General features: G+C 42.3%; 1 protein-coding gene across 9 annotated transcripts in view; it reads left to right on the top strand.

Moving 5' to 3' along the window:
* Positions 1 to 26,670, top strand: part of LOC126354975 (sphingomyelin phosphodiesterase) — a 387,938-nt gene that overhangs the window by 240,374 nt on the left and 120,894 nt on the right. For 5 of the 9 annotated variants that reach the window (XM_050005128.1, XM_050005072.1, XM_050005119.1 and 2 more), the window contains one exon: positions 8,742 to 8,794. The exons of the other annotated variants lie outside the window; for them this stretch is intronic. The gene's annotated coding sequence lies outside the window, so the exon portion shown is untranslated. The remainder of the gene's footprint in view (positions 1 to 8,741; positions 8,795 to 26,670) is intronic. 9 annotated transcript variants of the gene reach the window in all.

The following is a 26,670-nucleotide window of genomic DNA, read 5'->3' as shown; positions in this document are numbered from 1 at the left end:
TAGCAAACATGTTGACTATTTTTTCAAAGTACAACACTGCGAACTGTGTGTTGTAGCTCTGCAGGTCTTCTTTCCAGTAACTGTCGAAAACCTGCGAGAAAACTCGTCGTTCCATGTAAGAAAGCCTCAGTTGCTTCTGCATCACGATACTTTTACTTATACTGACCACACAAACGGCATCCGGTCCTAGGCGTCACTCATTCCAGCCTTCTACACTTCCTGTCACCTGCATCTACATCTCCCAGACTCAGTGTGTGCATGTTTCCCATGGTATTATCATTCCATCTCATTCCCGGCCGTCCCAGTGGTCTCTTTCCTTGAACTTCTCCATCCATTACAGCCTTTATTACCTTGTTCTCCCCTCTCCTCCTCACATGTCCACACCATCGTAGTCTGTTAACGTTCACACTCGCTACGACATCGCGCAGTGTGTATAATTGTCTGTGTTCTCTGTTTGTCCTTATTCTCCACTGTTCATTTTCTTTCATTCTTCTTTCCATATATTTTTCTCAGTACTCTATTTTCAAAAGTGATGAGTTTTTTCCCTGTTTTCTTTGTCAGGGCCCATGTTTCACATGCACTGCACACTATTAGCTTGATAATGGTCTGATATATTCTTATTTTTGCCTGCATAGATAGTAACTTCGGTCTTATGATGTTATGCATTAGACATCTTCCTCCAGCTTGAATACTTGTTACTATCTCTTGTTCTATAAGGTTTTGTTTGTTAATGTTGACACCGAGGTAAGTGAATGTGTCTGTCTTCTATATTGTTAGATTGCCGATTTTTAGGTGATTTGGTCCTAAATGAGCTCTTCTTTCTACTACCATGAACTTTATTTTACTTTCATTTATAGTTAGACCTACTTTTTTAGCTTCTTCCATTAGTACAATCCCCATTTTCTCCAGTTCTTCCATGTTATTTCCTATCAGCACAATATAATCCGCAAAAGCCAGGACATTTATCTTTTTTCCTGTGGTGACTCCTGCACTTTCACATGTTACTCTCTTCAGGGTGTTGTTGAGGACCGAATTGAACAGGGTTGGTGATATAATATCTCCCTGTTGCACTCCTGTTTTTACTTCAAATGCTTCTGAGAATTCCCCCTGTACTTTCACTCTACACTTTGATTCCATCACACACATTTTAGTTAACTCTATCAGCTTGTCAGGTATCCCATACCATGCCATTTCCTCCACAGTTCCTCTCTTACTGTGCTGTCATATGCTTTGTCGAAATCTATAAACAGGCAAGAGGTATCATGATTGTGCTCCCAGTTCTTATCTAATATTTGTCTTAGTGTGAATATTTGGCCGATTGTCGATTTACCTTTTCTGAACCCTGCTTGTGCTGTGTTTAATATTTCCTCAATGCATGGGTTGAGCATGATCAGTATAATTCTTGATATTAGTTTGTCGCATGCGCATAGGAGAGATATCCCTATGTAGTTCTGTGTCAGAATTTTGTCTCCTTTCTTGTATACGGGACATACAGCAGCAGTTTTCCATTCCTCCGGCATTATTTATTTTCTCCATACCTTTTTTTATCAGTTCGGCTAACCATTTATGTATCTTCTCTCCCCATTCTTGGAAGAGCTCTACTGATATCACGTCTATTCCAGGAGCCTTCCCATTTTTTAGTCTTTATTGTCTCCTTCACCTCCATCAGAGTTGGTTCTTCGAATAAAGGTTGCACGTTCTGATTGTTTTCTGCCTTGTTTTTATTGTTGTAGGTAACTAACGGGTTATTCAGCAGTTCTTTGAAGTATTTCCTCCAGTTCTCTAAATTTCCTTCATTCGTAGCGATCAATGTTCCATTCTCGTCCTTCCTTATCACAGCCTTACTTCTGTACTGTTTTCTATAGCTATCCATTGTCCTGTAAAACTGTTCACTATTGTTCTGGTTTTAGTCCTTCTCAGCCTTCTCCATCTGTTTATGAATGCTCTTTTCTCTCGCCTTATTATACTCTTCATTTATCTCGGCTCTCCTGTATGTTGTTTGGTTTTCATGGTTGTTATTGTTCATCACTGCCTGTCTGGCTCACTTCCTGCCCTGTACCGCTTTTCTACATGTTCCATTGAACCTTGATTTGCCCTCTATATTGCTATTATTATTATCTCCTAGTAGTTCAGCGCTGGTTCCCTCATAACTGTTGTCATCTTCTTCCATTTTGTGTGGATACCTTCATCTTCTTTTCTACTGATGTCATTCTCTAATTCAACGAATCTATTTTTAAGCTTAATCTTAAACTGTTTATTGACCTCCTCCTCTTTTAGCCTACTCAATCTACTCATTGGGTTCTTTTACCACTGTTGTTCTTAACTGGTGGTTTTATTAATGATTGTTTCATCTTTATTAGCACAAGAGAATGGTGTGATCCTATCTCGTCCCATCTCATTGTCTTAACATCTGTTATTACCTTTTTATGTTTTTTCTCTATCAAAACATGGTCTATCTGATTCCTAGTTAACCCATCTGGTGAGGTCCCTGTTGGTTTATATATGCCTTTATGGGGGAATGAGGTACTTGCTATTTTCATGTTTCTAGCTGTGGCGAAGTTTAAAAACCATTGTCATTTGATTCAGTGTGAAGGCTGAACTTGCCTATATAAGGATTACAATTGCTTTTCTTATCCTGTTTTGGCATTTAATTCCGCCAGCACAATTTTGATGTCGTACGTGGTAATTGGAGTACATCTGGCGTAAGGTGTCATATAATTCGTCTTTTATGTTTTCCTTCTTGTCATCAGTTGGGGCATGAACACTTATTAATGATATATTTCTATATTTCCCTTTGATTCTGATGTAGCATATTCTTTCATTGACATTTCCTAGTGTCATCACGCTGTCCATTACTTCAATATGTACCGCAAATCCTATCCCAAATATGTGGCGACCATGCTTCTTTCCGCTGTATATGACCGTGTAGTTTTTCTCTCTGTGCATTCCTTGTCCAGGTCATCTTATCTCCTGCAGGGCTGTAATATCAATCTTTTACTCTGTTAGTTCTTCATTAAGTATATTTGTCTGTCCTGCAGCGTACAGTGTTTTTACGTTCCATGTAGCTGTTCGTAGTCCTTTATTCATAAGCTTGGGTTGTTTACCGTGAGATCCATTCTACAAGAACAGCAATGGTAATCATATATAGGCATGTGCAGCCTTCACACTGAATCAAATAATAATGGTATAAGGCTTGTCAACTTCGCCACAGCTAAAAACATAAAAATTGCAAGTACAGTGAGTGCATAGGAACCCGTTAGTTTTTTACAATGTTGGATGGTTAGCCCAACGATTATCCCTTCTACTTTATCCGTGCTTGGGACCGGCTGGAAGGCTAGTTTCCTTCCAGGCGTGGTTCTGTAACATGATAGGCAAAAAAAGTTAAATGTTAGACATGTACGATCTCGCGCTGTCGCCTGTCTTTTCGCTCTGTCGCCTGTCTTTTCGCGCTTTCGCCTCGTTTCGGTGGCTTGGATATGTTGTGCCGTATTAAATGTGTACATGTCCCATGGAAGAGCCCGTATATTTCACCACATTACTTGTTCAAACCCGCGTGCGGCCATCCAGATTTAGATTTTCCGTTATTTCCCTAAATCACTCCAGACAAATCCCGGGATGGTTTCTTTGAAAAGGACACAGATGATTTCTTTCTCGTTCTTTGACACAGCCCGAGCTTGTACTCCTTCTCTAATGTCCTTGATATTGAAGGGACGTTAAACCCAGTCTTACTTACTTTCTTCATTCACCGCCTTATCTTCTCGCTGCGTTAGTACGGGATGCTACTCCTGGTACTAGTAGCCATGCAAACGACATTATACTACATTTCGTTCATGTCTGAACAATCAAGCACACATGGTAGATGTGTATATTTGGCCAACCTTGTCTGTTAGTTACAAGAGAGGCCTCCTCAGATCAGGCCCCTAAGGGGCGACGAAGGTCTTGCTGAAACGTCACACGCCGTCCTTCAGTAGATTGCTTTCGACAGAGACCAAGTTACGTAAATATCTTCGTATTCCCGCACGTCAGAGACAGTTCACTCATGTTCTGTTGTTCTACACATTGACGCTCATCGACAAAACGAATAACTTACCAGCATCCCATTGAACTCTAATCTTCCTTCTTATCTATGAGTTTCCAAAGTGCAAACAGCTTTTTCGCAAGTATCTACTTGTTCTGTAATTTGAAATCGCCTTCTGCCAATCAATCGGGGAAATATTTTAAATTACTTAAATAGTTTACTACAGGCATTGAGGATAGAGCCTTGAATTTGAAACGATAAACTAGAAAAGTTATTTATTTTAAAGACATTCTGCATAGGCTCTGAGATTGTCTGTTCTATAGAACACGTGAAGTGAATGGTTTATTTCTGGATTTCTTACGACAGCGGACATACATACCTCAATGTGTCACTATCGGATTTAAAATAAATGTTTCGTAAAGTCTGCTGTTGTCTGGAAAACAAAGGTTTTGTAAATTCTTATGGAAGCCTGCTCACCTATACAGGTTTATACAATTGAACTGTAGCAAGCGACTAAACATCCAGGTGAACGTAATGATTGGTGTGACACCTGGAGCAATCCTACGTATTGAGTTAGGTGCTACTGACACTTTGTCTCGTGAAATTCAGAGCGGAGCACTAGCATTAATTTTTGACTGTGGTACAATTCATTTAAGCAAGGGATTTTTAGTAAAGATGAGTTACGAGCGTTCTATAAAGGCCCGACCTGAAAGTTCCATGATTCGCTATTTCCCGGTACAGGTAGAAAGTCTGCAATTACTTGTAACCAGTAATCATGGTCGGTGAATGTGTGCAACGCGCGAGCCGTATTTATTCTTGCAGCATCTATTCGTGAGGCCGTGACAGCGAGGTTGAAAACTTGTCTCTAGGTCAGGAACAACTCGTTCTCCTGTCCCATTTGAGGAATAGTTGCTGTCGGTGTTAAGCAGCCGTAACGTCAAGAGCACATTTGCTCTAACAATTAACAAAAAGAGTTTTCGCTCGTCGTGAAGAACACAACCAGATAACCGCGACATTTTAGACAACTTTATATGCAGACCAAACAACGCTTAATAAATACATCGCACCTGAAAGGCTACATCTTGAGCGCTGTTAAACCCGTACTCCACAAGTAGACGAAATACAGGGCATACGGACTTGAAATATACAAAAACATTTCTTTATGTACTGAGATGACAAAAGTCATGGAATAGCGATACACACCTATAGAAATGGCGTTAGTATGACGTTCTAAAGGTGTAAAAGGGCAGTGAATTGGCGGAGCTGTCATTCGTATTCATATGATTCGTGTGAAAAGGTTTCCGACGTTATTATGGCCGTAGGAAGGGAATTAACAGACTTTGAATGCGGAACGGCAGTTGGAGCTAGATGCATAGATCATTCCATTTCGGAAATCGTAAGGGAGTTCAGTACTCCGGGATCTACAGTATCAAGAGCGTGCCTAGAATACCAAAATTCAGGCATCACCTCTCACCACACAGAACGTAGTGGCCGATGACCTTCACTTAGCGACCGAGAGCAGTGGCCTTTGCGTATTGTTGCCAATGCTAATAGACAAGCAACACCACGTGAAATAACCGCACTAATCAGTGTGGGACGTACGACCAACATATCCGTTATAGTGCTGCGAAATTTGGCGTTAATGGACCGCGATAGCACACAATCGACACGAGTGTCTTTGCTAACAGCACGACATCGCCTACAGCGCCCCTCCTGATCTCGTGACCATATCGGTTGAACCCTAGACGACTGGGAAATCGTAGTCTGGTTGGATGTGTCCCGACTTCTGTTGGTAAGTGCTGATGATACAGTTCGAGTGTGGTGCAGATCCCGCGAAACCATGGAGCTAAGTTGTGAATAAGGCACTGTGAAAGCTTGTAGTGGCTCCATGATGGTGTGGACTACGTGTAAATGGAACTGACTGGGTCTTCTGGTCCAATTGAACCGACCACTGGGTGGAAATGGTTATGTTCGGCAACTTGCAGACCATTTGCTGCCATTCATGGACTTCAATTTTTATAGATGACAAAGCGCTCTGTTACCAGGCAACAGCCGTTCGCGATTCGTTTAAAGAACATTCTGGACAATTCGTGCTAATGATGTGGCCACCCAGCTCGCCCAACGTGAATACTTGGCTGTGAGCACTACGGCAATTAACTTCTGAGGTCATCAGTCCCCTAGAACTTAGAACTACTTAAACCTAACTAAGGACATCACACACATCCATGCCGAGGCGGTTCGACGTGAATACTATAGAGCTTTTATTGGACATAATCGAGAGGTCAGTTCGTACACCAAACCATGGACCGTAACATTTTCGCAATTAAGGACGGCTGTAGAAGCTCGTTCCACATCATTTCGATGAAAGAGGCGTTCAAATGATCTATGGAACACGTGACTAACTAACTGACTGGCAGTATGGCTTGGCACCTCTGCAGGGGACCTCCAGCGACTTGCTGAGTCTACGCAACGTTGAGTTGCTGTACTACGCCGGGCAAAAGAAGATCCGACATGATATTAGCAGGTGTTCTACGAGTTTTATCACCTCATTGTATTTCAGCACCTATTAAGGCTTATAACTTTTTTGTCCAGTATTCTACAAAAGAGCTCAAACATTTTTATGCTATGTTGATACAACGAGAGCACCGTTTGTTGCTCGACAGATATCGAAGCGGTACTCCAGTTCTTGCCACATGTTCATCAGCGTGACGGGTGTTATGACCTGTGCTGTAGCACACATCCGTTGTCTACCAGATTTTGCGTGGTTATTACGCGCTGACGTCGAATACGAGCGTTGGTCACGTTGATGTGACAGGAACGTGTATTATCGTATACCCACAGTTTCACCCGTGTCAGTTTTCAGTACTAATTATGACACACCAAATGAAAATTTTTGCACCTGGGCTCCTCAGGCGCCCCTGTCAGCAGTCAGTTGTCACTTGGGCCTTAACCCAGCTCTGGGCAATTACCTCCCGCACGTTAAAAAGAGGAGCAGGGTGCCTTGCAGCTGCGGAAACTGGCGCGCGCCTGTACGGCCACTGACCGGCAACCAGAACAGCTGTTCTGCGTCAGGCAGTAGTGAGTGCACCAGGAGCTGTAGCAGGATTTCCACGCTCCCATCGTACGGCTTGAGATTCTTCTTATTTTACTGCTCAGGACTTTCCACCTCACAGAATTTGGGATTATCTGTATTCCGTGAACATATTTACTAACAAACCTTAAAGCATTTGCCACATCGTGGTCTATACGTAACCCATCTCGGGACAAAAGTTCAATTTATATAATTTTGATATCTCCTGAGTTTTGTCTGTATCGTCTGAAAGTTTAGTGATTGTAGCTCAACCGGAAATATTTGTGAATGAGTTTTTCCTCCAATGATGCAAAAGCGCTGCAACGCAGCATGACTGTAACTAAACTACATATAAAATTTTTCATGTTGCATTTTCTGATCTTCTAGTTTATCGGTACGTATGTATACTCTTCTCACGAAATAAAAGGAAAAAGATTCTCAAATTTTCTGTGGCGGCTTACGCAGTCGTGACACAACTTATGAAGGCTTATGATTTAGCACTTTATTTGCGGCTGTTACTGGTATTTATAATAATTTGGCCTACTTTTCGGTACTGAATAACGGAAACTTCACATAAATGTTTTTTTTTTCATTATAGTTCGTAAACTATGTTACTATCATCAAAGAACCATAGCAATATCTGCCACAGTTGATCTGTAATGTGGATTGATTCAAGGAAGAACTTTTTTTAAAGTGACTGTACCATCACTGTTTTCTTTATGTAAGTATCTGTACACGTGCTTATAACCACCTTATGGCCATCCGGAGTGGTCGTGCGGTTCTAGGCGCTACAGTCTGGAGCCGTGCGACCGTTACGTTCGCAGGTTCCAATCCTGCCTCGGGCATGGATGTGTGTGATGTCCTTAGGTTAGTTAGGTTTAATTAGTTCTAAGTCACATAGCGCTCAGAGCCATTTGAACCATTTGAACCACCTTATGACCACCTAGGGAATGTGATGCGGTGATGGACTTGCGGCAGATATTCACAAGGAGTAAGCTCCAGCCCTTGTTGTACTATCCTAATTAAGAGCTTTCGACAATTCCCGAATATTACGGCCGTTTTTTCATCAGTGCCGATCTTCTCTAGCAGAAGTGAGCACATGCACATGTTTTACGCGACTCTGCTGTTAATGAGATGTTCAAGCTGTAAAAATTAACTCGTATGACCCAGTAATGTCGCATCATATACAGCATCTGTGGAGTGGAACGTGTAATTACGTTTTACTGTTGTGATCAGAGTTGAAGTAAAGTTGTGACGCCTTTTGTTTCCTCGACCTTTACATTCTGTATCTTCCATGCAATGAAAAGCGGACTTCTCTGCATTCTGTTCGTGTAATTATTTGTAATATTCTTTGATATACGTGGGGAAGGAGGAGCAAAAGAATGTGAGAAAGTTACTCGCGTCATGCAGCCCACTTCGTCCGTTACGTTGGTGAACATGGTCTGGGAGAAGAATGGCAGATAGCTGCTATTAACTTTACGGCATAACATAACCTAGATGATTAACTGCGTCCTCAAGTTCATCATTATGACATTTTTTATTTCCTTGAGAGTAATAGAGCATCACAGTGATAAGCGACACATGCTACTGAAACGAACAGGGATGTTGCAGGCAACAGGTTTCTAATATGTAATTATTTCTCTTTGTTTCCAGGTGAGATTGGTGTACTGACTGATACTGACGAAAACTCTGAGGTCGAAAGAAAGGTAGGAAGAAGGTTCTACTGAATAACAAATACGTAAGATATATTACTCAGCAACAAGATATTTTATTCTGTAGTCGCGAATGAAACCACTGTGAATATTTGCCCTCATATATTTACTTTGTAGACTTACAAGACCATCAGCAAATATCAGCTGGCTATCTAAGAGGAGAGTAAGGAGGTACTGACCTTGAAAATAACATATTATACCCGAATCTGTAACGTAAGGTAATCTTTCACATAAAAGTCACAGAAAGTGGAAAATTTTGATCCTAAGCTCTATATTATACATAGAAAAATGGACCAAAGCCCTGAGTAAGACTGTTGCATGTTACAGACAGAATGGTACTTGCATGCAAAGAAGAATCACATGTAACTGTAAAAGAGTCATAATGATGAAGACAGGTACCAATAAGAAATTTGTAGCTTACAGAGATAAATTTACAGAACAGTTAAGACAGGTACATGGAACCATACTTTATAGCGAGAAAAAAGTAAGAGAAAACCAAATTACAAAACAGACAGAATCTATTTCTGTTGTTTTACCACAATATCGAGTAAAGGAAGCGGACGAACAGGAAAAAAATCCATGACATAAATATTATGGAAAAGACATTGTGAAAAGTAGAACAGCTGCGATAAATTGTGTACGATCTATTTTTATAAGTTGGAGCTGCATTTTTTTTAAAATTTTAAGGTTTCGATGTTCATGTGATGTTATTTACGTAAATTTTGGATTATATTTGATAATTGTGACGTTAAATACGCACGTTGTATAATATTTACAGATAAATTTTTATGGTGAGATAATAAAGCGTAAGTGTAAACTTCGTTCGATGGAGTTGCGCTAAACTACTACTGTTATCTTCGAGGATAAAGTTCGTAACGGACACGTAAGTAGCAGTTTTAGAATAACATCCAATACGGAAAAATTGTTGAAATGCGATCTGTGACTGGACTGCCGTGTCTTACGCAGACCAGATACATCGTGATGAGTTGAGCCTCTGGCTACTTGACGAAAACAGTCCAAAAGACTTTTAAAAGATAGAGGTTGCAGAACAAAATGCGTAACACTAAAGCGGATGGCGGCTCAAGGCTGTGAAAGCCGAATCCTCGTAACGGTACTGTCCGAGGATGAAAAAATAAGTATAACTAATATGCAACTGAAAGAAACATCTGATACGGTGAGTAGCCTACAATTTGAATCGTTGGTTGAAACTCGAATTTTGAGCCTCCTACTGAGTCCATTACGAATACACAAACTTGTATGAAGTGAAAATTTAAGGACAAAGCTTCTTAAGAAACAATTACTAGGTAGTCTACCCTAGTTTCACACAGAGTGCATTTTAGGAACGAAAAGCTTTTATTGCAATATCTAATGACTGTTACAGACCGTTAATTTACCATCTTTCAAGTACAGTTCCTACACTAATGTAATTGTTTAGAACTCTGTATTCAATAGTGGACAAACAGAAAAATGCCCTAGAGATATGCTAGCAGGTAAGGGAAAGAATCTTGTACCAAGAAACGAATGAAATGGGCATTTTATTTTAATCGAAACGAAGAGCTTCTCAGTTTGGTTTGTTTTGTTAACAATAAATGACACAAGGTCAGTAACAGATGCATGCTGTAAGCAAACACATACTCCAAAGTGGACATGCTTTGTGGACAATAGGTGCCTAAACTTCGGGGAAAAGGACAAAAGTTCTTAAAGTGTTAACAAGTGGCGTCTTAACTTTTGGTAAGTGGGAAACTACGTGTACGGAGAACAGAAGATCAAGCATAAGCAGCAAAAATGTGTTATAGCCTAAAACTACGGACGCTAATAATTCTGTCTGGTTACTGTGATGACTGCGTGGTAGCAAGAAACTGTAATTGTGTGAATACATCTATACAGGATGTCTCAAAAAGATTCAGCCAGTTTCACAAAACTGTATGTTCTAGATGAAAGGCGATATCAACGTGATGTGAATTTTGACTTACGTGTAAGACTAGTAAGTTTTTAATTTCAAAAGAACCATTTAATTTACATGTATGCACATAGAACATTGAGCTATTTTTTACAATAACATTTAGGATCAATGTTTTCATTTGACTTCCACAAATATTCAATGTCCCCTGCACTGGACGCACCACAAACATATAGACGATATTCAGTCTCACCCACGCTTTTGCGAGCTTTCCTAGAGTAGCGCAAAGCTGTTGGAAGGGAATCCATATAAATTAAATCTTTCACAATCCCCCACAAAAAAGAGGATATCGTGAGAACACACGGCATTGAACGCCAGTGGTGCAGTCCAAGATATTCCCCTTCATTGAGGCAGCTCGTTCTTAAGGAATACTGTTACACACAGGTACCAGTACGGTGAGCTCCGACCTACTGAAAAGTTAAATTTCTGCACGTCCTTCCGACGGCGTTAAATCCAGACCTCCAACATATCCAGGTACGTAATTCTTGTAACAGTTTTTCAGCAAAATGTGGGCCCTGAATATTATTTCAGATACAGTGTAGAGCACACGAAGCTTTGGAAACCCTCTCTCGTGCTCGACTGTTTTATGTGGCTGCTGTGTCTTCCACATCATTACGTGGTGGCGGTTCACTTTCCTACTTAAATGGAACGTATTCTAATCATTGAACGCTAAACGCAAAAGGAAATTGTTACCTTCCACCTCTACACCCGAAACTGTACATGGTGTTGATTATCACCATCACAAAGGGCTTGTAGCAGTTCCATCCTTTATGTGTTGAAACGTTAGGTGCTTCAGAGATTCGTCTTCCCCACTCTGCCTGAGAATCGACCACAGGCATACATTACTAGACAGGCAGTACCGTAAACATTATCCCTGGTGTCACTAAAGACAGCACTTTAGAAACGCAACATGGCGACTAGCGCAAAGGACATGAAAGCAGCTATTTACTCACTAATAAAACAGTCGTAAGAGATGAGGTCGATTTTAGAATTTTGACATCATGGTTAATACATGTGTCGTGTTTGGCTGTAATTTTTTGTACCATAGACAGAAGATGCACGGAAAGGAGCATGTCTCAGTGCAGGCATAACTAAAATATCTTAGGTATATTTGCTTTTGTGCTGTAAGCCTACGTAATTACATACAGTCTGTCTTATCTGCAATTACGGGAGTGTTTATTTATATTTTAAGGGGTTTCATAACTCTAGTATTAACAGTCGGAGCTTAGTGGTGTGTTTTTAATCAGTTTTGAATCAACTTATCCTCCTATTCCTGACTCTGCTCTGAAGCCTCTGATATGTTTCGTTGATGCTATAGATACTGACCTTGCGTGTGTTTACGTTTCTCGACTCAGATCGCTACGTGGGCTGTTTTACGCTTACTTTCAATCCACAGGTCTCTTCCACACTGCCACTGTGTTCTACCAACGCAGAATAGAAAAGAATAGAATAGAAAAGAAACACAAAATCGTTGCAAACCACATCAGATACACGGGGAATGGCTAAATCTCAGCCGACAAGACGAGTGGACTTCTGTGGACTAGGGATGGCCGTTATCGCTGAAACAACCGGTTTTCGGTAATATCATTATTTTTCCTTATTCAACGCCATTTTAACCTGAGTGTTAAAACCGGTCAAAATAACCGTTTCTGAAGTAACCAATTTTCGGTTTTTTATTCCCTCAATAAACGTAGAAATCGAATAAAAATTGAAAAATTTGGCTCCTTCAGTTTCAAGATACATAGAATCAAAATATTTAATAAGATAGGCAAGTAAAAGAAGACTTAGTCCGTCCATTATTCGCTGCTTTCCTTTAAAAGTGATGAGTGGCTGATTACTACAAAAAACCACTCGGCTCAAAAATCATGTTATTTTCGAGGTTCACAGCACTGTGTGAGCACTACGAATAGTCAGTGCTAAACGGTGAAAACTGAGATTGAGGAAATATATTTTTTGTGTCTTTTCGACCGTATTCGTAAACTAAAAGAAGATAAAAGCAACGTGTAACTCTAAACTATGAATGAGTTCTTAAGTTTTTTCTCGTTATATGATGTTACAATTTTATTGTTGGCTCATCGCGTTCTTACTCCTTCAAAGCGAATGTGTCATTGTAGTTCACTGATACCGCACTCGGTAAAATACTTCCTAGGGATGTTGCTACACTGTGACGCAATTGATGTCTGACGACATCAGGGAGAAACTACCATATAGACCAGATAGGGCAAGTCTTACACACTGCATGTACATGCGTAGCGTCCAGTAGAGACCACGCCACATGGTAACAAGTACATTATTATCTAAGCAAAAGTATACCAGTTCTTATGCCATCTAATTGATGCTCTTTTCTGTGGGCATTGTTATTAAAATAACACTGACCGATTTTCCAATTTGCTGTAATAACGTAGTATTTCAAAGCAATGGAAATTTTGCCACTAAAAATTACTCGTTTCTTAAAAAAGGTTTATTTGAAAACAAAAAAAAATATTTGCACTGCTACTATGGCCAATTGCTATTTCGATTCTTTTACCAAGTTGATGATGAGTCCCATACTCCGTTTACCGAGCGTAGGGGAGCGACGCGGGAGACCCGCGCCGCCATACTAGGCAAGGTCCTAGTGGAGGTGGTTTGCCATTGCCTTCCTCCGACCGTAATGGGGATGATTGATGATGATGATGAAGACGACACAAACACCCAGTCATCACGAGGCAGGTGAAAAATCCCTGACCCCGCCGGGAATCGAACCCGGGACCCCGTGCTCGGGAAGCGAGAACGCTACCGCGAGACCACGAGCTAGTAAAAAATAAAAAGAAATCTGTTATAATCGAGACCAAGTAAATAGCGAAAAATACCGGTTATTCAGAACTAAAATACCGCTAACGGTTTTAACCGGTCGGTTTTTCCCATCCGTATTGTGGACTACGTGCAGTACTTCGTTGAATGCGCCGCGCGTCTTGAACGAGCACACGGGGCGACCTGTGGATCACTGTTAGATACTCGACCAGAATCTTGAAAGTGTTGGTGCCACCGTCGAATACGTCTATATGTAGCGGGTGGAATGTCGTATTCGTGATCCACACCACACATCTGTAACGAAGTGCAGGACACAGAACGCCCTATGTTGCTGTGTAGTTGTCATCTTCAGTCGACGGACTTCGGGAAATGAACGAGCAAGCGAGCCAGCTGCAACAAGAACACCCCAACCTGCAGTCATATTAATGGACAAGTTAGCACTGACGCGATGTTTAACTTAAAATTCACCCCATACTTTCATCTTCATTCATACAGAAGATACAGTTCTGTGAAGTCAAATAAATCCGTTTGAAATTTTGACGCTCTAGAATGATTATATTTAACCATTTCGTGACCAGCAGGACATACGTACCCCACATACAAATTCATTTCACTGACATCACTGGGATATGAAAGTGCCACATCTGTGTGGTGCTGCGGTGTAGCGTTGAATGTATCAACTGTTTGGAGCCAGCGCGCTCACTGTTTGGCACCTAATGCGCGAGATATTGCTTAATTCTTTCAGTCGTACCTCGTGTTTTTAGCGGTTTTATGTCATTTTCGTTCCTCTTTGTAATAGTAAAGGTATTTATTGTTCTTTTCTTACGTTGTTTACTATAAATATATAGATTTGAGCTATCATTTATTGATAAAACACTTTTAAATTCATTTAATAGTTTTGTCTTATGGCCAGTGTGTGTAGACAATGTCCATTTCTGCCTTTTGTTTGTATTCGTATCTAATTTTTTCCATTTCTAAGTTTTATTCGACGCTGCAATATTATTTTACTGCCCTTGGTTTGGAATGAAACGGAACACTCCACAAATTCTTGGTTTGTTTTCTACGATGAATGTTTCCCTTCCCCTGCTCTTTACATTTCTTCCAGTTGGATGCTGCCTTACAAGAATAAAGTGAAAAGAAGGTTGGTCAGATTTTCCTCCATTGTTACGGTTCCACATGATGAAACTTTTTACTATTACAACGTCCAAAAGAAAGACGATGGTACCATTTGAGTGGCTGTTACCAACATCATATCCTTCTCTCCGCTGGTCGAACCGGCCTACAGCTCCCTTTACAGCTGTGTACTCCTCTGTGGACGCTGGCAGGATATAGCCGAGGTTGTACCATCTCTATTTTTACTTGTGGCGAATCGTATATCTTTCGGGTGGAGAGCATTGGACAAAACTGTTAACTGATTTAGTAGCGTGCCATTTTATTGCAGACACGCACTCTTTTGTACGGCTGATGATGTGCGTTTGAACCATTTTCCAGCAAAGAGCACAAGGAGGCGATGCAGACAATGCAGCACACGAAAGCAAGAGATATGGACGGACTTCATACGTAGCTACTGCAAAATACCGCTACATTTACAGCCAAATTTTCAAAAATAATTATAAAAATGTTAAACTGTCAATAAATAAATTTGTTTGACGTAATAATGATATTTACTTTCTTCTTTTTAGAAATCCTAATCTGTAGTAAAACATTTTGTTAAGTGTGATGTATATGCCTTGCTGGATTCCAGAAGAAATAAATTTGGGGAACCATTTATTCCTCCTGCTCGAATGCTGCGGGACGTATACGCCACATTTGAAATATTTATAAAACTATAAATAACAATCGAAATTTAGAAACATGGCCTGACCAAGTAACCATTCCAAATTGAAGAAACCAATTTTTACAGTAATGTGCGCTGGCCGCTGTGGCCCAGCGGTTCTAGGCGTTTCAGTTCGGAACCGAATTACTGCTGCGGTCGCAGGTTCTAATCCCGCCTCGGGTATGGATGTGCGTGATGTCCTTAGGTTAGTTAGGTTTAAGTAGTTCTGAATTCTAGGGGACTGAAGACCTCAATGTTAAGTCCCTTAGTGCTCAGAGCCATTGGGTTCAAATGGCTCCAGTTACCTGTGAAAAATGGTTCAAATGGCTCTGAGCACTATGGGACTTAACTTCTGAGGTCAACAGTGCCCTAGAACTTAGAACTACTTAAACCTAACAAAACTAAGGACATCAAGCACATGCATGCCCGAGGCAGGATTCGAACCTGTGACCGTAGCGGTCGCGCGGTTCTAGACTGTAGCGCCTAGAACCGCTCGACCACTCTGGCCGACTCAGAGACATTTGAACCATTTGAACAGTAATGTGCGAAAATTTAATTAATTGTGCCACGAAAGGTTCAAACTGTTACGCAAAATATGCCTATGACGCAGTATCATTTTCATCGCAAGTTATGCTTAACCTTTCAGTTTTTTTCCGTGAAATACATCATTGTTGCATAGGAAATGACGCTGTACAGGAAATTAACCTATAGCGAAATTAAGGAAAGATAGAGAGAGAGGGACCGAATAAGATACTGCAACAGGAAATACGTGACAGGAAGAAGGGATGACTCATGGGCCATAAGTAGGGACAGATATCGTTTCTAAGATATATTATTCCAGGGAAGACCATAAAGAGCACAAAGGGGGACGACTCAGACTAATGCTGAGCAGCACCTTGATCAGTGACATTGCTGTGAATGGTTTTGGTGTTGATCTGTAGGCACTGGTGATGCGTGGAGCCACACCGACATTAGGAGGCCATTACGAAAAGAAAGTGATAGTGACATACGCCATTTCCCTGTTGTACGTGTGTGCGTTATCTGTATATGTGTGTGTCTGTGACTCTTGCGGTGAGCATCAGTATGCCGTAGTTGCTCGGTAGCGAGGATAGCATTGGAAGAGTGGAGTTGCGCTGCCCAGCTGATGGGGAACCGCTTTGTCGCCGGCACGTGACAACGAGCGCGGTGGTGTAGCGAGCGCCTTAACGAGGCGCGGCGGAAGCGGCCTGGGCTGTGGCCGCGCCGCCTGTTAAGGCGAGTGGGGTCTGCAGCGGGGGAACTGCCAAGGCCTCGTGCTGGCCGTGAGAGCTGAGCTGAGCTGTGGCCCTTCGCCAAGCCCCACCTGGCGCCGTGCTTGCCTTGCAGACACCCCTCACTATGGTAGCCAGCCACGGGTGTGCACGGTCAGCGCTACTACGCCACACTTGTGCATACGCAACTAAGCTCACCAGACAAAATATTAGTCAGGCACTAAAGGGCACACTGGTCGCTTTGGAGCGCTTTGGGTACTGTACAACTGCTACCATACAGTAATGTGACCCTCCACCGCTGACGAGAGTCACGGCAGTACACTGAGCTGACACAAGTAATGGTATACCTCCTAATAGTGTCTCGGAGTCGGACTTCATTTCACCAGCGTAGGCAGCGACATGGCATTACACTCAGCAAGTCGTTGGAAGTCCCCTGCAGAAATACTGAGCCATGCTTTTCGCACCATACAGATATCTCATCTAAATCATTTTGCAAGTCGTTTTGATCATCTGATGAATTTACAAGACGGTAAATGACAGCATCATCTCCAAACAATCCAAGACGGCTACTCAGATTGTCTCCTAAGTCGTCAATATAAATCAGGAACTATAGACGACCTATAACACTTCCTTGGGGAACGCCTGATATTACTTCTGTTTTACTCGATGCCTTTCCGTCTATTACTACGAACTGTGACCTTTCTGACAGGAAATCACGAATCCAGTCGCACAACTGAGGCGATACTCCGTAGGCCCGCAGTTTGGTTAGAAGACGCTAGTGAGGAACGGTGTCAAAAGTGATCTGGAAATCTAAAAATATGGAATCAATTTGACATTCTCTGTCGATAGCACTTATTACTTCATGAGTATAAAGAACTAGTTGTGTTTCACAAGAACGATATTTTCTGAAACCGTTCTGACTGTGTGTCAATAAATAGTTTTCTTCGAGGTACTTCATAATGTTCGAATACAGTATATGTTCCAAACCATTCACTCGAATTGTCCAGAATGTCCTTCATATCAATCGTGAACAGTTTTGCCCAGTTACATAGCACATTGTCATAAGTAAAACGTCCATCGTTGTTTGGGAACATGAAGTCCACGAATGGCTGCAAATGGTCTCCAAGTATCCGAACATAGCCTTTTGCAGTCAATGATCGGTTCCTTTGCACCAGAGGACCAATTCCATTCCACGTAAACACAGTCCACACGATTATGGAGCCACCAACAGGTAGCACAATACCTTGTTCGCAGCTTGGGTCCATGGCTCTGTGAGAAGTACGCCACACTCGAACCGTATCATCAGTTCTTACCAACTGAAAAAGGGACTCATCTGACAAGGTCAAGATTTTCCAGTCGTCTAGAGTTCAACCGATATGGTCACGAGCCCACGAGAGGCGCTGCAGACGATGTCGTGCTGCTAGTAAAGGCACTCGCTTCGGTAGCTTGCTGCCATAGCCCATTAACGCCGTATTTCGCCTCACTGTCGTAACGGATACATACGTCGTACGCCCCATATTAATTCCTGTGGTTATTTCACGCAGTGTTGATTGTCCGTCTGCACTGACGCAAACGACACTGCTCCCGGTTATTATGCGGACGCCATTGACCGCTGCCTTGTCAGTGGTGAGAGGTAATGCCTGAAATTTGGTGTTCTCGGAACACTCTTGATGCTGTAGATGTCAGAATGTTGAATTTTCCAACGATTTGCGAAATGGAATGTCCCATGCGCCTAGCTCCAGCTATCATTCCGCGTTCAAAGTCTGTTAATTCCCGTCATGCGGCCATGATCACCTCGGAGACTCCTTCGCATGAATCACTTGAGTGCAAACGACGGCCCCCGCTAATGCACCGTCCTTTTATACCTTGTGTACGCTGTACTGTACATGTGCATACTGCTGTCCCATGGCTTTTGTCACTTCAGTTATACGGAGTCAGAATAATAAGCCGGGAAAACGTGGAGAGGTAGCGGAATAGCAGAAAGGAGCTCTTTTGTTTCGACCTGCCCTTGACCACATTTTGACTGAAGTTGCCCAATTTGTTGGGATATCAACACGCACTGTCCAGCGTGTCTACAAAGGACACGCTACTACTTGCAGCATGTAAGACGGCGTAAGAATAATGCTCGCAAGAAAACGGTAACTTCACTGGACTCGCATTCGGGAGGACGCCGGTTCAATCCCGCGTCCGGCCTTCCTGATTTAGGTTTTCCGTGATTTCCCTAAACCGCTCCAGACAAATGCCGGGATGGTTCCTCTGAAAGGGTACGGCCGATTTCCTTTTCCGTCCTTCCCAAATCCGATGAGACAGATGACCTCGATGTTTGGTCTCTTCCTCCGAACAACCAACCAACCAAAACGGTAACTTCACGGGACGTAAGAACAGTTTTAAGCCTTTTCGATCACAATCGGCTTCAAATCCGACAGAAATTGCTGCTATCAATTGACAGAGTTCCATCTCAACCAGTTTCCGAGGGACGTGCATGCAGTGGACACGTTTGTAGTTAGTTACCGGGAAAAAGGCCATTGCTCAGAATAGCACACTACACGTATTCAACACAGAGATAGTTGCTGACAGCAGGCGTCTAGCGTGGGCCGACTATCGCGATTCTGTTTTTTTTTTAAATGATGCACTATGACGAATGCACCAACGGTCGAATGAAGTGTTTACCCCGCGTTGTGAAAAGTATAGTTCAGCCGGATGAGCTTTTTTTTTTAGTCATTCAGGGCACCGTGGACATGAACCGTCATCTTGATTTCAACATTCTCGGAGCAAAAGTGTTAGCCACTCCTTCCCATCATTATGAGTGTTCTGTGGATACTCCCAAGATGCCAACACCTGCGTTCAGACGGTTGTACGCCTACTTTCCTGGTTTGATGAACACTATTGCACCTCCATTGACTAGCTGAACTATTCGATCTTAATTCCATACAAAATGCCTGTGATTGTTCGGAACAGCGGCTGAAACATAGCAATCAATATCCCCGCAGTCTGGATCGTCTACGGAATCTGGACGTCAATGAGTGGCCCCAGCTCTATACGGCATACCTCAATAAATTTGTGGGCTCTCTTCCTGGTCGAATTGAGGCCATTGTCAAGGGTACAGGCGCTGTTAGACGGTATTAGAGTGATGTCTGCTGAGGTTTACATATTTTAATTTTTTTTGCCTAGTATACTTATTTAGTTGCATCTACGATCTGTGTTACGCAAACATGTTACAAAACTGGTCTTTAATATTCGCCCAGGCTCTGTTTTTCATAATTTTCGATTTCAGTTATGTGATTACATATTACACGCACAGAAAAATGCTCGTGTTCGTTAGAAAGATAGCTCTTACATAAAAAGGTATCAGCAAATTACTGTAAATAATAATAAACATATTTTTCGAAGATAAACAATTCGAAATAGTCGTTAAGGAATGAATCTTTAATATTCGATCACGTGTGAACCTGACTGAGTCCGTCGTATAACTGCGCGCTGCGTGTGGTATAATATGGTCGTTTCTCCTTGTCCGCTCAAGGTTTATTCCTCCGTCCTGCTGTGTGGTTATGGTGGGACGCTAGGAAACTAACATGGCGTTCGAACAGCGACAACGTGTCATCTTTCACCGTGAGAGGCTTCTCAGTCCACCACCACCTGCAGAGCCCTCCTGCTGAACTGAAGAGTGCCAGCACGGTAGCACAGCGTGCTCGGTCAGAGGGTTAGCTGCCCTCTGTAATAAAAAAAAAAAAACTGAGTGAACGGATCAACGATGAACTTGAATGAATGTCATGGGATGTCCGCCCCAACAAATGCAACGAGGCCTAACAAACAAAATGCGATAAAAAAAAGTGGTAACGTGTTTGCCTACATGCAGCGAGTCCCGGGCGGGTTGGAGATTCTCTCCGCTCGTGGACTGGGTGTTGTGTTGTCCTCATCATCATTTTATCATCACCGACACACCAGTTGCCCAGTGTGGCATCGCCTGAAATAAGACTTGCAACCCGACGGTCGAACTTCACCGGATGTGGCCTCCCGGCCATCAGTGCCGTTTTTACCACCTGAAGAGAAGGCCGCGGAGCGCGCGTCTGACGTCACGCAGAGTGGCCGCGCTGGGCGAGGCCCTGCGCTGGCAGAATCGAGGCAATCTTTCTCAAACGATCTTATGTAAGCTATTCTGCAAACTAATTAGACTTTTACATTTGTAGCTGCATATGTCAGCTTCATGGTGTAGTGCCCGTCACTTCGTTAGTGATAATTGTTATAGTGATATTTCACATATCATCAGCATACTGCATCAAATTCGAAAACGTTGCAACGGAAAATAGGTGTCTCTGTGAATTTCGGTTTGATGCATATTAGACCATGTATTGCTGAGTATTAAATGAAGTTAACATTTTAATTTTTCCTTAAGCTTTGTACGGGATCATTATCTGCCACTAGTGTCGAGAAAATAGATTTAATGTAGCGCGTTCACTTCGAATCGTAGGCGCGCGACAATGAAGTGTTCTTAACATCCCCCATATCTCACTAGCCATTCCAGACATCAAATTGAGATTTTTTACAAATGATATCATGTAAAGAGGAGAGTATTTTGCAACATGGTTAACATACAGAACTTTCCTATCTATGGCGATACAGCAGAAGTTATAGTTTTTGTTTTATTATATTCACACCAGTACTGTAATTTTTTAAGTCATCGAGACAACTTGCTGTTACTGTAAACGGACACAACAAGGTTTTCCATAAACTGTTGACTGTTTGCCAGTTGTTAAATTCAAAATGGTTCAAATGGATCTGAGCACTATGGGACTTACCTTCTGAGGTCATCAGTCCCCTAGAACTTAGAACTACTTAAACTTAACTAACCGAAGGACATCACACACATCCATGCCCGGGGCAGGATTCGAACGTGCTACCGTAGCGGTCACGCGGTTCTAGACTGTAGCGCCTAGAACCGCTCGGTCAACCGGGCCGGAGCCAGTTGTTAGTTTAATAAGACATTCCGTTTGAGGATTCTGTCCAAATAGCTACTGCAAGGTGATTTTGTGCAAATTATACCGTGTTTTGGCATAGGAAGCAAAGTTAAAACTTTCAACAAAAGAAATGTAGCAGATACTCATAACTGACGATGCTTCTTCAAACGAATAAAGCAGTATTTCAGACAACAACAAACTGCCAGTTATGTTTCAGTTTTCGCACAATCCCGTAACTTCTCATATTTTTAATAGTGAATAACTGTGACTGGAACTCACCAAAGGATTTACTTCGTACATTAGAGTTATCTTTGACGCATGAAAAATTACGACGAATAGTGTACCATCTTTCTGATCCTATCCCGGTACAGAGTGAAGGACTGAATATTCTTACTACAAATATTTCTTCATTCGACAGTGATATTAACTTTGACGAATAGTTGCAAAGTTGTGCAATTAGTCTGGGCCTCAGAGTTTCGTAAGTCCCCCCCCCCCCCCCCCCCCAGGTGCTCAGTTGCGGGGATATTGTTGGTGTACTGAATAGGTTGAGGATATTGTTAGATGATATGAGGAGGAGAACCACATAGTCTATTACGTAAAAAATGCAATCAAGGAAGTTAAATGAAAAATAGAAGCGATTAATCATCAAGTGTCTCCTTTATCCAGCTGTAGCGAGAATATGGTAAGCAGGTAAATGAATCAATTGTCCAAAAGGTTATGAGAGGTGAACAGAGAAAAGGCTCCAATTCGTTAGCGAGCACGTCAACAAAAGTTCACAGTGGTGAAACTGTGCTGTATATGCTGATGAAAGCAAATTCAGTCTCTTTTCAACAGACGGAAGGACCGTGATGTATGACGAGCATCAGGCAAACATAATGTACAATGCGGCGGCGGGAGAGCGTTGTTTTGGTATGGGACTGTCATCTGGTGTGCGAAGGATTAGTTTTTTTGATAGCACGTTGATGAAAGATGGCTAGCTCAACATTCTGTTAGATTTTGTACAGGGGTGAATAAATCTTGGGAATTGCAATTACATGCAAATTTTTCCTCGATAATGACCCGAAAGAGCTTAACTCCACAGAGAAATTACGGACGAAAGCGATGGAAGGGTCAAAAGAACTACAATCTACTCGAAAGAAGAGGGGAGAAACAACGTGGCGAAAGAATGAAAAGTAATTTGGCTTGAACACATTGCAAAAATCCTTGGTAACATGCAAGAGCGTTTGCAAGAGGTTAGTTGGCCGAATTTAGGTCTTGTAGGAAGTCGTGGCCTTGAGAAATCTATCTGCTTCACTAATTGTTTCACTACTGTACAGTTAACGAGGAAAGAATTGTAGAAACTGTATGTTTTTCTTATTATGATCGGTCCGAAGACTGGTGTCATGTTGCTCTTCAAGCTAGTCTAGGCTATACAAGCCTCTTCATCTCTGCATAGCTACTCTAATCTGCTTGATTTGAAATTGTGTACTGTATTCTGCCCTTGGTCTCCCTCTTAATTTCTTACAACCCACACTCCTCTCCCATACCAAAGTGACATTCTCTAATCCGTCAGGTTTCTCGGTACCTTCTTTCGATTTGGATTACTTACCTGGTATACCCATCTAATCTTTAGCCATTTTATGCAGGACCACATTTACGAAGCTTCTGTATCTCTGTTCAGAATGGTTCAAATGGCTCTGAGCACTATGGGACTTAACTTCTGAGGTCATCAGTCCCCTAGAATTTAGAACTACTTAAACCTAACTAACCTAAGGACATCACACACATCTATGCCCGAGGTAGGATTCGAACCAGCGACCGCAGCAGTTGCGCGGTTCCAGACTGTAGCGCCTAGAACCGCTCGGCCACTCCGCCTGGCGTACCTCTGATGTCTGGAGTGTTACCGTCCACGTTTCACAGCACTACAAGGGTACACTCCAGACAAATACTTACAGAAAAGACTTTCTAACACATAAATTTAAATTTGATGTTTACCAAATTCCTCTCTCACTTTTTAATGCTTTTTTGCTATTGCTACTCTGCATTGCATATACTCTCTACTTGGGCCATCGTCATTTGTCCTGCTGTGCAAATAGCAAAATTCAGCCGTATGCGCTTCCTGTAGCCACCACGTTACCTCACCCCACTTCCAGGATGGAATATGTGTATCCCAGTTGCCCGCATCTCGAGGTCGTGCGATAGCGTTCTCGCTTCCCACGCCGGGGTTCCCGGGTTCGATTCCCGGTGGGGTCAGGGATTTTCTCTGCCTCGTGATGGCTGGGTCTTGTGTGATGTCCTTAGGTTAGTTAGGTTTAAGTAGTTCTAAGTTCTAGGGGACTAATGACCTAAGATGTTAAGTCCCATAGTGCTGAGAGCCATTTTTTTGTATCCCAGTTGTCCGTGTGCATTGCGATTCATGTGGAAGTGAGCAAATGTTTTCTAAATGTCTGCGAATCGTGCAACTGAGGCGGATCATGGATACTAGCCCGGTATTCACCGAGTGAGGTGTGGGAAGCCGACTAAAAACTACACGCAGGCTGGCCGGCGCACTGAACCTCGTCGTTACGCTTATTCGGTCCGGGACCTGCGCATCTCCCCGTTGTCAACGCGCGGTGCTTTAACACACACGGCTACCCGGGCGTATGTTTCACTTTTGTTGATGCTCCTCTTACATACTTTTTTTCAAGACACTATCCATTGTGTTCAACACAAATCCTTAAGAGCTGGAGGCTAAGGAGTTGCCGCAGGAAACTCGTTTTCCTTCCTGTACGGTTTTCCAGTCCTACGTCTGGATCAGGATAACAAAGTGGTTGACAGTTAGTTGGCCGGCCGTTGTGGCCGAGCGGTTCTAAGCGCTTCTGTCTGGAACCGCGCGACCGCTGCAGTCGCAGGTTCGAATCCTGCCTCGGGCATGGATGTGTGCGAGGTCCTTAGGTTAGTTAGGTTTAAGTAGTTCGAAGTTCTAGGGGACTGATGACCTCAGATGTTAAGTCCCATAGTGCTCAGACCCATTTGAACCATTTTGAATTTTTTGACAGCTAGTTTTTACAGGACCGTTATTATAGCAACAACCAACCAGAGAACGAACTTGTTTACGGGTTCTATTCTGTTCAAATCGCGCTGCTACCGTTGACACAGTCAGTTGCAGACGAAGTTAGTGACCAGAGTAGACGTTGCGGCCTGATGCATTTCTCTCGTAAAGAGCAGTGTATTTCCGCGGATGGTCGTTGCTGTATTCGTATCTTCGAAAACTTAGGAGACTCCATATTTACTTGCGTATTGTGACGTTATGCTGTTTCAATGCCCCCTATGTTTACTGCTATTCCTATGCTGTTTGCGGGCAATGACGCGTTGAATCTTTATCACGAAAAACACATCCTTATAATTGATTGTCAGCTAATGACGCATCAACTATACAAGCCTTCAAGAAATAATATGATATCCGACACAAAAGACAAGAAACACCTGTCCTTGCGTAGCGTAGTGGATAAAGACATGGGTTAAAGAAAGTAGGTTTGCGTCCTGTTGTATGCTAATTATTATTTTTTTCGTCTTAGCGTTTTTAACACGATCTGGGACTTGCTGATGAACGTAATACAAGCATATTCTACAATTTTCGATGTTTTTACATTTTCGTCTGATTAGAAAACGAAGGTTGAAATAAATATTTGGCTGTTCATTTCCAAATATGTGAGGATTTCCGAGTGTGTGTTTAGGCAGGTACCTAAGAGGACAGCTTAAACTGCTGCGAGAGAAACAAGCAGCAATATAACTGATAATCTTCCTTGTCAAGGCGTCTTGAGAGTTATCAAAGGTACGAGATCAGTGAAGACGATCACCAGAAGTCGTTAAAACTGAACAAAACTCCAGGGCCCGATGGAATTCCTGCCACATTCCTGCCATATCCTGCCGCTGAGTTAGTCCGTCTTCCAATATCGTAGATGCCTCGAACAAAAAGCCGTGCCCAGTTCCCGGAAAAAGACACAGGTCACACCCGACTACAAGAAGGGTAGTAGAGGTTATCCACAAAACTATTGTCCAATATCCTTGCCATCGATTTTTTGTAGAATCTTAGAACAAGTTCTGAGCTCAAACGTAATGAGATATCTTGAACAGAATGGCCTCCTCAATGCGAACCAGCATGTATTTCGAAAACATCGATCATGTGAAACCGAACTCGCGCTTATGCTTATTGAGATGTCAAGTGAAATTTGTGACTGGACTGAGGACTTTTTGATATGGAGGACGCAACATGTTATCTTGGATGGAGAATCATCGTGCGATGTAGAAGTAAGTAGGGGTGTGCCACAGGAAATTGTGCTGGGACTCTTGCTGATTGTATATTAAAGAGTTTGCAGATAATATTTATGGAACATCAGACTTTTTGCAGGTGATGCAGTTATCTGTCATGAAGTGCTACCTTAAAGAAGTAGATAAATATTCAGTCAGATCTTGATTAACTTTCAAAGAGGTGCAGAGATTGCCAACTTGCTTTAAATGTTCAGAAATGTAAAATTGTGCACTTCAGAAAACGAAAAAACGTAACGTCCTATGACTAAAACGTCAGTGAGTCACTGTCGGAATCGGTCAACTCATAGAAATACCTGGATGTAACACTTAATAGAGATATGAAATTGAGTAGTCACACAGGTTCAGTCGTGGGTAAGGCAGGTTGTAGACTTCGCTTTATTGGTTGAATACTGGGGATGTTCCGTCCATCTACAAAGGAGATTGCTTACAAATCACCCGTGTGACCGGCTCTAGAATACTGCTGAAGAGTGTTGGATCAGTACCAGATAGGACTAACTGGGGATACTGAACGTGTACAGAGAAAGGCAGAACGGATGGACATAGGTTTGTTTAATCCGTGGGAGAGCGTCACAGAGATACTGAAAGAACTGAACTGGAAGACTCTTGAAGATAGACGCAAACTATCCCGAGAAAGTGTATTGACAAAGTTTCAAGAACTGACTATAAATGATTGCTCTAGGCGTGCACTGCAACCCTGTACGTATCGGTCACATAGGGATCGTGAGGATAAGATTAGAATAATTACTGCGCGCAAAGAGCCATTCAAACAATCATTCTTCCCACGCCCCATACGTGAATGGAACAGAAAG

This window comes from Schistocerca gregaria, chromosome 1 (assembly GCF_023897955.1).
Source record: "Schistocerca gregaria isolate iqSchGreg1 chromosome 1, iqSchGreg1.2, whole genome shotgun sequence".
NCBI lineage: Eukaryota > Metazoa > Arthropoda > Insecta > Orthoptera > Acrididae > Schistocerca > Schistocerca gregaria.
This window is presented reverse-complemented; position numbering and strand designations above follow the sequence as displayed.